This window comes from Patella vulgata, chromosome 4, assembly GCF_932274485.2.
Source record: "Patella vulgata chromosome 4, xgPatVulg1.2, whole genome shotgun sequence".
Classification (NCBI taxonomy): Eukaryota; Metazoa; Mollusca; class Gastropoda; family Patellidae; genus Patella; species Patella vulgata.
This window is the reverse complement of record NC_065882.2, coordinates 13,742,462-13,753,206: the sequence shown is the minus strand read 5'-3', so window position 1 is coordinate 13,753,206 and position 10,745 is coordinate 13,742,462. Positions and strand designations below refer to the sequence as shown.

The following is a 10,745-nucleotide window of genomic DNA, read 5'->3' as shown; positions in this document are numbered from 1 at the left end:
GAAGCAGTGTTTATGCGCTATACAAATACTGATATTATTATTATTATTATTTTAACCAAAAGAAGAAATATTGACAATAAACCTATTTAAATATACATTATGCAAGAACTAAATCTGCCTAGTGCAGGTCTTTCTTTAGGCCTAAAATGTTATCTAAATCATTAATCAGACATTAATTAACTTATCCAGACCATAATCAACTCTCGATACCATCGATCGGGTGGCTCCGATTTCAAGTAGGTTAAAACGGTTCGGCCATTTAATTTTAAAATGGAGATTAAAGTAATTTGAATTATAATTTTCAATATATTCATTTTGTATTATGTTTTTTTGAACTATTATTGTAAGAACGTCTTTTTTTTTATCTAAATCTTACATAATGTATCTTTAAAGAAGCAATAGCGATTGGGAGGAAGGGAATTTAGAAAAAAAAGGGGGTCATCGCTATGACACTATTACTATTATGTATTTCCTAGTTCATTGAGTCTATAAGATCGGTGAATTAAAACTCAAAAAGGGAAATGGGCCTAATGAGCTCAAGGAAGGAAGGAAGGAAGGAACTAAATGCCAATATGAACTATATACATGTAATACTATTATTTATTTCGAAGGAATAAAAAACGTAAGCGGAGAACAAAATGCAAAAATATTATCAACATGCCAATAAATTACGTAGTAAGCCGTTTCAAAACACCGAAACAGAATTCTTTCTTATGGAAACCTTCTTTAAATTCTGACAGAGTTATGGCGCCATCCTTATTGGTATCCATTAACGACATCATGCACTCTGCCATTTTGTCAACTTCTTTTTTGTCTTTATATTTGCTCCCACATTCTACATTACAGATTATCTGAAATTAGAATAAAACAAGGGAGGTTACTTTTATGCTAATATATACATTTAATATTCACAAGGACAACTGTCTAGTCCTTCGGATGAGACGAAAAACCGAGGTCCCGTGTAAACATTGGAATGCACGTAAAAGATCCCTTGGCAGTTGGAATTCGATATAAGAGTAGGCGATGGTGCCGCTGCCCGGGCAAAATTTCCCTCATAGCACACTGTATGGCGTATGCCCGTCTTCATTAGCCCAGTATAGGAGCAGAACAGTAGGACGTTAAACCCCATTTCATTTCATTTCATTTAATATTCACATAAAATACAACAATCTGTTAGTACCATGGAATCTACTTTTCAGCATCAAAAGGTCTGCCATTGAGTCAACTGGCGTGGTTTCGATTCCCCGGTTGTACAAGATACAACGCGCACGCGGTAACCATTCGCCCCCCCCCCCCCCCCCCACCACTAAATATTTAGCGTGGAATAAGTCGTGAAAATAATTTGATGTTTTAGCGAAAATGCAAATGACACATCCAGCCTTAAAGGTGCGAGATGAGAATAGACAAAGCGGAATGATTCAGTATTTAGACCCTCGGTTTTCCGTTTTATTTTATGAAATAAATATGTGCACAGTACTCACCCTAAGCATTTTTTTTAATTCGCCACCCGAAATTGTACCATCTTTATTGACGTCATAGAACCAGAAGGCCCAATCTATCTTCATATTAACATCATCACTAGTCAGGCATGTCATCGCTAAAACAAATTCTTTGAAATCCACCATTCCGTTGGAATCGCGATCCATTGTTCGAAATACATCACGTGCAAATGCACCTGCATCACCGCTCGTGAAAGATTCCTGATACTGTTTAACCAAATCACTCTGAGTAAAATAATCACGACGACAACTTGTGTGCATGAAATTATCGAGCCATTTATCGATATCAGATAAACTAAGTACCCCCGAGTCCTTTAATTCTTCTATTGTCATTGGTCCGGGCTTGCTGGAATCCTGGCCCATATTTTTTCTGAAATGAAATGGAATGGGGTTTAACGTCCTAGTGTTCTGCACCAACCCGGATAACGAAGACAGCCCCACATCTCTTGAATGGCGAATGCTAATTGACTTGTAAGCCGGTTGGGGAGGTTCGGAAATTTCCGGAGTCCACAATCGCCGCTTTATATCCCCCCCCCCACCCTAATCCAAAACATTTTTGTATTTTTCTATGAAATCTTTTAAATTTCGGATATGGTGTGTAGAATATGCATGGCTATAAAGAGATGCTATTTGTAGGCCGGTTGGGGGAGGTTCGGGAGTTTCCGGAGTCCACAATGACCGCTTTACTCACTTCGCCACCGTGGACCCATGGGAAGGAGTTTGTGGGTACTAATGGTAGACGCGGAGGCCCCTAAAGGAAGTTATCGGTAATGTTCTCAAGCTGTTTGGGAGTACGTATAGTTTCAATTTTTGATACTCAGGCTATACTCTAATAACCAACATTTCCTCGCATCGCAGGTGAGGGGGGGGGGGGCTAGAGGGTGTCACCTCATGGGGACGGGCTCAGGGGCCTTCGATACACAGTCCTTTCCTGTGTTGTCCGGTAGTTAAACATTTTCAGATCCCAATATCATGTATTTAGAGCTTAAGTTAAAAGATCCCCATCACCATTTTTATAAATCGGCTTCATGTCTTTCATGGATATAAACAGTAATTACCTACACCAATAATGTGTAGTCTAAAATTCTGTAATAACTTACATTTAAAAAGAATCATTTAGACTTCATGTCATAGATATATAAAACCTGATTATAACTTATAGAATATAACTTATAGAATATAATAATAACACGTTGTCGGCAATATTTCCCCGTATTATCACAATGTCTAGCCTAATATTCTGGAATAATTTACATTTAAAGAGAATCATTTAGACTCCATGTCATAGCTATATAAAACATTACATACCTGATTATAACTTATAGAATATAACGTAGAAGAATAACACGTTGTCGGCAATATTTCCACGTATTATCACATCTAATCTTCTCCATTGACTGATGATAGACTGACGACTGGTTAATAGCTTGTTTGATAATGAGGAGGTTTATAAGCAGGAAATACTTATATAGATTGGTTAAAGATGGGTTCCCAGAAAAGGTATTTATCGGGTGGTTATTTCCAATAAAAGGGTGGTAATTGTGGTATATATGGAAAGTAGAGATATTCAATCTTACTAGAAAAATACTGGATTCCCCGCAAAACACTCCATGGAGCGTATACAATGTAAGGGTTTCCCTAATCAACAGCCCGAATTTCTGCACGCGTGATGTCAAAGGTCACACGCGAACATTGAGCGCTTGATGTACAAGTTGATAAACTTTATGAAGCGTTAGTCGTACAACACTTTTTGAGACAAAAATGACGGAAAAAGACGCGGGTAGTGGATAATCCGAGTATTTAATTAGGATTCGATATTTGTAATAAATAGTAAGCGATTAAATACAAAATCGTCTTTGTCCGGTGGCTGAAGGGGGGGGGGGAATCGCCACCCGAGCTGTGAATATATGAGACCAAGTTTTTCTAGACCAGTTTTTTGCGTCGATTCCGAATCTGGGTGGTGATCAGGCGTTTGAGGGGGTGTTTTCAAGATATGGGGGTTCCAATGTCTACAATTGGGGGAAAATGTGATTATACTGACATAAATGGTGACCATGCCAGGACTGTCCATCTCTAAATAAGTGTATATGATGCCCTTGGACAATTGTTTTGATTTGTGGCGAGACTGGTGGGTGGTTGCAGGTGTGCTTGTGTGGAGGGGGGGGGGCGTAAATTGGCGGGAAATGAATTCACGTTGATTTAAATGATGATTTTCTTAGAACTTGATGGAACATCTCTATAAATATGTGTATAAGGTTCCCATTGTGTGGGGGGGGGGGGGCGGGGATGGGTGCGCATGGGGGGGGGGGCAACATGTATTTTTTGGCCAGAAATCATTTGGTTCAATATTGACCTTAGAAGTGGTTTGTCGTTAGCTTTTCATTCAGTACCTATATTTGGTCATTCAAAATATTAAATTATGATGGTACTTTTCAAGAGATCTGGAAATATATATCAAAAACACAGTAAATCAGAGACATGTTTAGATGTTAGTTTATTCTTAGTCTTCATCAGGAGATTCAAAATAAAAAGTTCATAATATGAGCGAGATAAATATCTTCTTGGTTGCTTACCAACAGCTCGCATATGTCCTTTGGATGTGCTTCAGATACAAGTTTACATTGTAAATCTTCATTCCAGCCATGTTATTTTTTCACCCAGAAAATCTTTCTCTTAGCGTCATCTACTGATGTAAGTCGCCTTCCGCAATATTTTCTACCTTTGCCCGTCTCATTGTCGATCAAAATGTGTATTTTTGGATTATCGTTTGCGAGGAAAACGATTTGGATGTCCATTTCGCCCGAGCAAAAACACAAAATACAATTTGTTTCAGCTCCTCCATTAATTTGCAATGCGAAGAAGAGTAGGTAAGCTATTTTGGTGTCCTCGTGGTTTGTTCGCAGTTCTAGGATATTCTAGACACTTTAATACTAATCTGGATATAAGTGTCTAGGAATATCTCGGCCTGTATGCTTTCAGTGGTAATGACTATCTCTTTTTCTTTTATAAGATAATTCCAACTTTCTAACAATTTTTAAAGAGGTGGGACAGGCAAATGGTGTTTCTGATGATGTAATTACTGGAATAGAAATAATTGTTTGTGCCATGAGGAATTTTAATTGTTTCTTTCTTTATTACCATCTTGCCTGTGTAGTCTTTTGCTGCACATTAAATGATCGAACAAGATGACCTTGCGATACAATACAAGGCTGGAATGAAGATTTACTATGCGGATGAGTATCTGAAGCATATCCAAAGGATATAATGCGAGCTGTTGATCACCCATAAAGAAGATATTTATCCCGCTCATATTATGAACTTTGATTTTGAATCTTCTGATGAAGAATATAAGAATAAACTAACATCTAAACGTGTCTCTTCTTTACTGTTTTTTTTTTCATGTGGATTTCCAGATCTCTTGAAAAGTACGGTTATAATCAATCTGATTAAAATACAGATCTATATTTCGTTTCGTTTTTTTTTTTTATACTTTCGATGACCTACACTACATGAAGATCTGACAGGTTGTAGTGGTGGGTGCCGTCAGAGGTCATACGAGTGGTTTTTGAGCCTATGACGTCAGACATTGATTAATCAACGAGCGTTGACAAGAACTCGCCGTAACAGACCGTTTCATTGGCAAATCCCTCACATTAACCAGAACGTGGCTTATATAACAACTCTTCCAGATCCTAGTGTTATGAAGACGAAATTTTGAACTATAAAAACGGAACGAAATAGGATCTCTGTTTTAATCAGATTGCATTATAATTTAATATTTTGAATGACGAAATTGGTACTGAACGAAAAAAAAGCTAACAAAAAGCCACTTTTCAGGTTAATTTTGAACCAAGTGGTTTCTGTCCCCAAAAATACATTTTGCCCCCCCACCCCCCATACAATGGGAATCTTATACACATATTTAGAGATGTGCAGCGAAATTAAAAAGTAATGTTTTTATCAAGCTCCAAGAAAATCATCATTTAAATCAACGTGAACTCATTTCCCGCCAATTTTACTCCCCCTCTCCCCCTTCCACACACGCACACCGGCAACCCCCACAAATAAAAACAGTTGTCCAGGGGCATCATAAACACTATTTAGAGATGGACAGTCCTAGAAATTTATGTTTTATTAATATATAACATGATCATCATTTTGTCAACATAACGACATTTCCCCTCAACTGTAGACATTAGACCCCCATATCTCGAAAACGTCCCCTCAAACGCCTGATCACATTTTGCCCACACCGCCACCCCCATTAAATGGGAATTTATACACATATTTAGAGATGTGCAGCGGAATTAAAAAAAAGTATTGTTTTTATCAAGCTCTAAGAAAATCATCATTTAAATCAACGTGAACTCATTTCCCGCCAATTTTACCCCCCTCTCCCCCTTCCACACACGCACACCGGCAACCCCCACAAATAAAAACAGTTGTCCAGGGGCATCATAAACACTATTTAGAGATGGACAGTCCTAGAAATTTATGTTTTATTAATATATAACATGATCATCATTTTGTCAACATGACCTGGTTTGATCGAATTTTTATATTCCTTCGCAATTACAATGTTTGAGAAGGATTTGAAGCAAAATTATGACAAATTAATTAGTTTGAATATGTTTTTAGTCCATATATACCATTAAATCACCCAGTTTGTACGCGGGAACCCATCTTTAAAGATATGTAAGATTTAGACAGACAGCTGGCCGTTCTTGTTATAATAGTTCAAAAATAGATAATGAAAAATGAATATATTGAAAATTTCATTCAAATTTCTTTATTCTGAGCGAAGTTATGGGTCTTAGTCGCGCTTATCTGTTCTGTCGTTAATTTTTTTTAATCTAGCCGGTGTTCTAATCCGTTTAAATCTCTGCCATCCGATGGTCTAAAGAGTTGATTATGGGCTTGTCATGTTAATAGATGTCTAAATAATAGTTTATAGAACACCTGAAGTCAAAATAGAGACCTGCAATAGGTAGATTTACGTAATGCATTTTTAATAATGTAGTTTATAACTACACTGTTAAAATTATATGTATATTTACAGTTATAAGTATAGTAAAAATACAGTGCAGGATTTGTCAAATCACATGGTTTGTTAACTTACATTTAAAACGATGTCGATGCATATGAATACAAGGCTTATGTAAAATTACATCAAATTTAATGTAGTAATACAACCATATGTTAGTTTACATTATTATATGGGCTGTATATTAACAGAAAGGCCGTTTGAAGTATTATTTTTACAGAAAATTGTAAATGGCGATGCATATGGATAGAAGGCTTATGTAAAATTATATCAAATTTAATGTAGTAATACAACCATATGTTAGTTTACATTATATGAGCTGTATATTAACAAAAATGCCGTTTGAAGTATTATTTTTACAGAAAACTGTAAATTTACTGTCAAATAGTGGTCACATCGGTTATTTCCCCTTTGACCACATATCGAATTTTGCGCAAAATATTGAATGTTCTGTCAGTCACTTTAGTCCATTTTAGAGAAATAGTTTATTCAAAATCTGAATGTACCGAACTGGCTAATAAAGACATACATATGCCATACATTGAGTTGTGTGGGCCATTTTGCTTGGACGGTGTCATGCCACCTATACTCTTCCAGTGTAAGGAGCAGAACAGTAGCACTTTAAACCCCATTTCATTTAATTGCTTTATTGTCTGCGATATCACCTCGGTGGAAGCGGGCGTAATATACAAATAATTCACACAATTTCTTTACATTATCGAATGTTGTGTTACGTGCTCTGCTGAAAGTTCCGCAAAACTGTCTGTGTTCGCCAGGATAGAACCTAGGACTAATTAGCCAAGCGGGGACAAACACATTCCTTTTAGTTACATAATATATAATTCTACAATAGTTATGAGGTATTGATACATAAACTCTGTCAAAATACACAACATTCTTTTGTATTAAATGTTATTGTACAAATTTATGTAAATTAACATCATGATAATTTTACATGTACTCCAATTACAGATATGTAATTTTACCTTGGATGTATAATAGCTAGAGGTAAATATACATTACAGACTGTGAAATAACATGCAATGTTAAAATACAGTTATAACGATGGCAATATTTCTGCCAGTTAAAAAAGGGTAAAAATACATAATAATGTATAATAATGTTAACAGTGTATAGGTACTCTGTCTTTCAGACATTCACCCCCCCCCCCCTCTCTCTCTCTCTCTCTCTCTCTCTCTGTTGTCCCTTTACTGGATTTATATGGTTATTTAGGCCAGGCTTGTCAAGGAAGTATATTATGTGTGGTAATTTCCATTGTATTACGCGTCCCATTTTCATTTCAAAGAATTTAAAGGAGCTAAATCTCTAACTCAATATTTTCCAAATTAAAAACACGAATTAAAATTCAATAGTGGTCCATTTCAATCAATATTGTTGTTGTTATTTTTACTTGAAAATATGGGATCCCTGCATTGGCCGAGAAAGTTCATCCTGATTTTCCGACGCGGTTTCCCCTTGTCAGTGGTGCAGAACGGAGGGCCTGACAAGAACAGCTGTCTAGTCCTTCGGATGAGACGAAAAACCGAGGTCCCGTGTATACATTAGAATGCACGTAAAAGATCCCTTGGCAGTTGGAATTCGATATAAGAGTAGGCGATAGTGCCGCTGCCCGGGCAAAATTTCCCTCATAGCACTCTGTATGGCGTATGCCCGTCTTCATTAGCCCAGGATAGGAGCAGAACAGTAAGACGTTAAACCCCATTTCACTTCACTTCACTTGAAAATATGGGATCCTAATACATGTATAATAAACATTTTAAAATCAGTACACAGGTAGTGTATTTCTATGATTTCGGGTGCCATTTGTAATCAACAAAGAAACACATATCCTATAAGACAATTCAGACGAAAACAGTAATGGCTGATTCACAAACGACAAAATAATAATAAATAAAAACCGTGTAGAATGAACATAATCGTTAGAAATTACAATAAAGATTTTAAAAAATGAATTTAATTCACTTTATATACGTTCATGTTATATAAATGTATGTGCCTTTAGGTCCATTTCGTAAAGAATAGGGCTATGTTCCTTTAAAAAAAAATGATAAAAAATAAAATGAAATGGGGTTTAATGTCTTATAACTCTTCTGCTCCGACTATGTTAATGAATTGTTTCAATGGCATTTAGTAATTGAACTGGAGTATACAGGTCACAATTCTATGGAATACAATTACTGCGTATTACTGAGCCAACGCAGGGATCAAACACAAGACCTCCAGGTTAGCGAGCCAACGTCCTACTCACTGAGCCACCGTGGCTCCCTAAAAAAGAAAGGAAATGTAATCATAATGAGTTTGTCGTGCTACCAATTGACATTTTATTCAGTGTAAATATCAATTTGGATTGCGGAAGAAGTTAGGCCTATGTCTACAATATCTTGAATTTCCCCGGGAAAGTTTAAAAGTTGCTATATCCTAGTGTTTTTCTTAGTAGGGGGTTGGGTAGCCGAATGCTTAACGTGTCCGCGTTGCATCATTAGGTCTGTTCAGGTCAAGTGGCGTGTTTTCGTTTCCCGGCTTGTACATGAGAACGAGTAGGTTTTCCGGGTCTTCAGACTTTCCCCCACTGCTAAAGACCCCAATGTAACGTGCAAGAGAATTATTGAAATAAAATTGAACCATATGTTAGTCCCGAAATGACCTGGCCTGGTTTGTGTCGAGTGGATGTTAAAGTCCCATTTCTCTCTCTCTCCCTCTCTCTCTGTTTATTTTGAACAATGCAAAATTACAATAATGTGGGTTGTCAAAATATGCATTTTGCCAAACCAAGCCGGGGTTCGTATGATTTAACGCATTTGCTTTAGTTCACAAGTGCATACATTGGACCATTCAGATACCCACCTTCCATTCTCACTTCTGAACGCAAATGTGTACCTAACCCATAGATATACTTCTTCTATACTATGAATGGGGTCGTCGTTTGGGATCTGAAAGGGGAGAGAGAGAGAGAGATATGGGGTTTAACGTCCACTCGACACAAACTAGGTCATTTCGGGACTAACATGGTTTAATTTTATTTACATAATTCGCTTGCGCGTAGGGGTCTTTAGCAGTGGGAGGAAACCGGAGGACCCGGAGAAAACCCACGAAGTTGGACAGGCGGATCTGAAAGGATGTAAATCAGGAAAGAAATGGGGTTTAACGTTCCACTTTTCAGCACCAACTGGGCTAAACAAAACGGGCATATGCCACGTGTATGGACAACGGCGTTTCCACCTGTATATATGGAGCCACGGTGGCTAGGTGGTTAAGACACTGGCTCATGCACTAGCCTGGAGGTCGGGTGTTCGATCCCTGCATTGGCCGAGAAAGTTCATCGGGATTTTCCGACGTGGTTTCCCCTTGTCAGTGGTGCAGAACGGAGGACCTGATGACAAAGACAGCTGTCTAGTCCTTCGGATGAACGAAAAATTGAGGTCCCGTGTATACATTGGCGTGCACGTAAAAGATCCCTTGGCAGTTGGCATTCGATATAAGAGTAGGCCACAGCGCCGCTGCCTGGGCAAAATTCCCCTCATAGCACACTGTATGGCGTATGCCCGTCTTCATTAGCCCAGTTTAGGAGCAGAACAGTAGGACGTTAAACCCCATTTCATTTCGCACATATAGCCTAAGCATATCCTGGTCAATGGGTTACTAAATCAATAGTGTAAGAGTACTCTTCGGGTATACATTGGAATGCACGTAAAAGATCCTTTGGCATAAGAGTAGGCGGTAGTGCCGCTGCCCGGGCAAAATTTCCCTCATAGCACACTGTATGGCGTATGCCCGTCTTCATTAGCCCAGTATAGGAGCAGAACAGTAGGACGTTAAACCCCATTTCATTTCATTCCACCTGTATACTCTTTATCAAAATCCAATATGTTCTTTTACATGCACGGAAACGTGTATACCTTGGTTTTTCGAACCATCCGAACGACTAGTCATTTTTCCCCCTTTTACTGGTGTATATTCTTGGAAAACCAGTGCTTAATTTCATTTATTTAATGCCGACTTTGATTTGCATTGGAGTGAACTTTCCGTAAACATCATAGCTGGAATTGGTTGTGAGCAGTTTCCAATAGAATTGTACGAAACTTGGTGGAACTATTTTAGGACTATTCATTTGAGCGCAAATATTAAGAATATTTCATTGTGGGTTAGGGTTAGCGTCATCTTCAATAGAAGGCTTGATGTCG

The 10,745-nt window shown here is 37.8% G+C and overlaps 1 long non-coding RNA gene across 1 annotated transcript; it reads right to left on the bottom strand.

Annotated features, from left to right (window-relative positions):
* Positions 1-713: 713 nt before the first annotated feature.
* Positions 714-3,078, bottom strand: LOC126819562 (uncharacterized). The gene is made up of 3 exons (XR_007679658.2): positions 2,808-3,078; positions 1,482-1,869; positions 714-851 (listed from the first exon to the last, which is right to left on the bottom strand). It is a non-coding gene; the product is annotated as an uncharacterized LOC126819562 (long non-coding RNA).
* Positions 3,079-10,745: the final 7,667 nt, after the last annotated feature.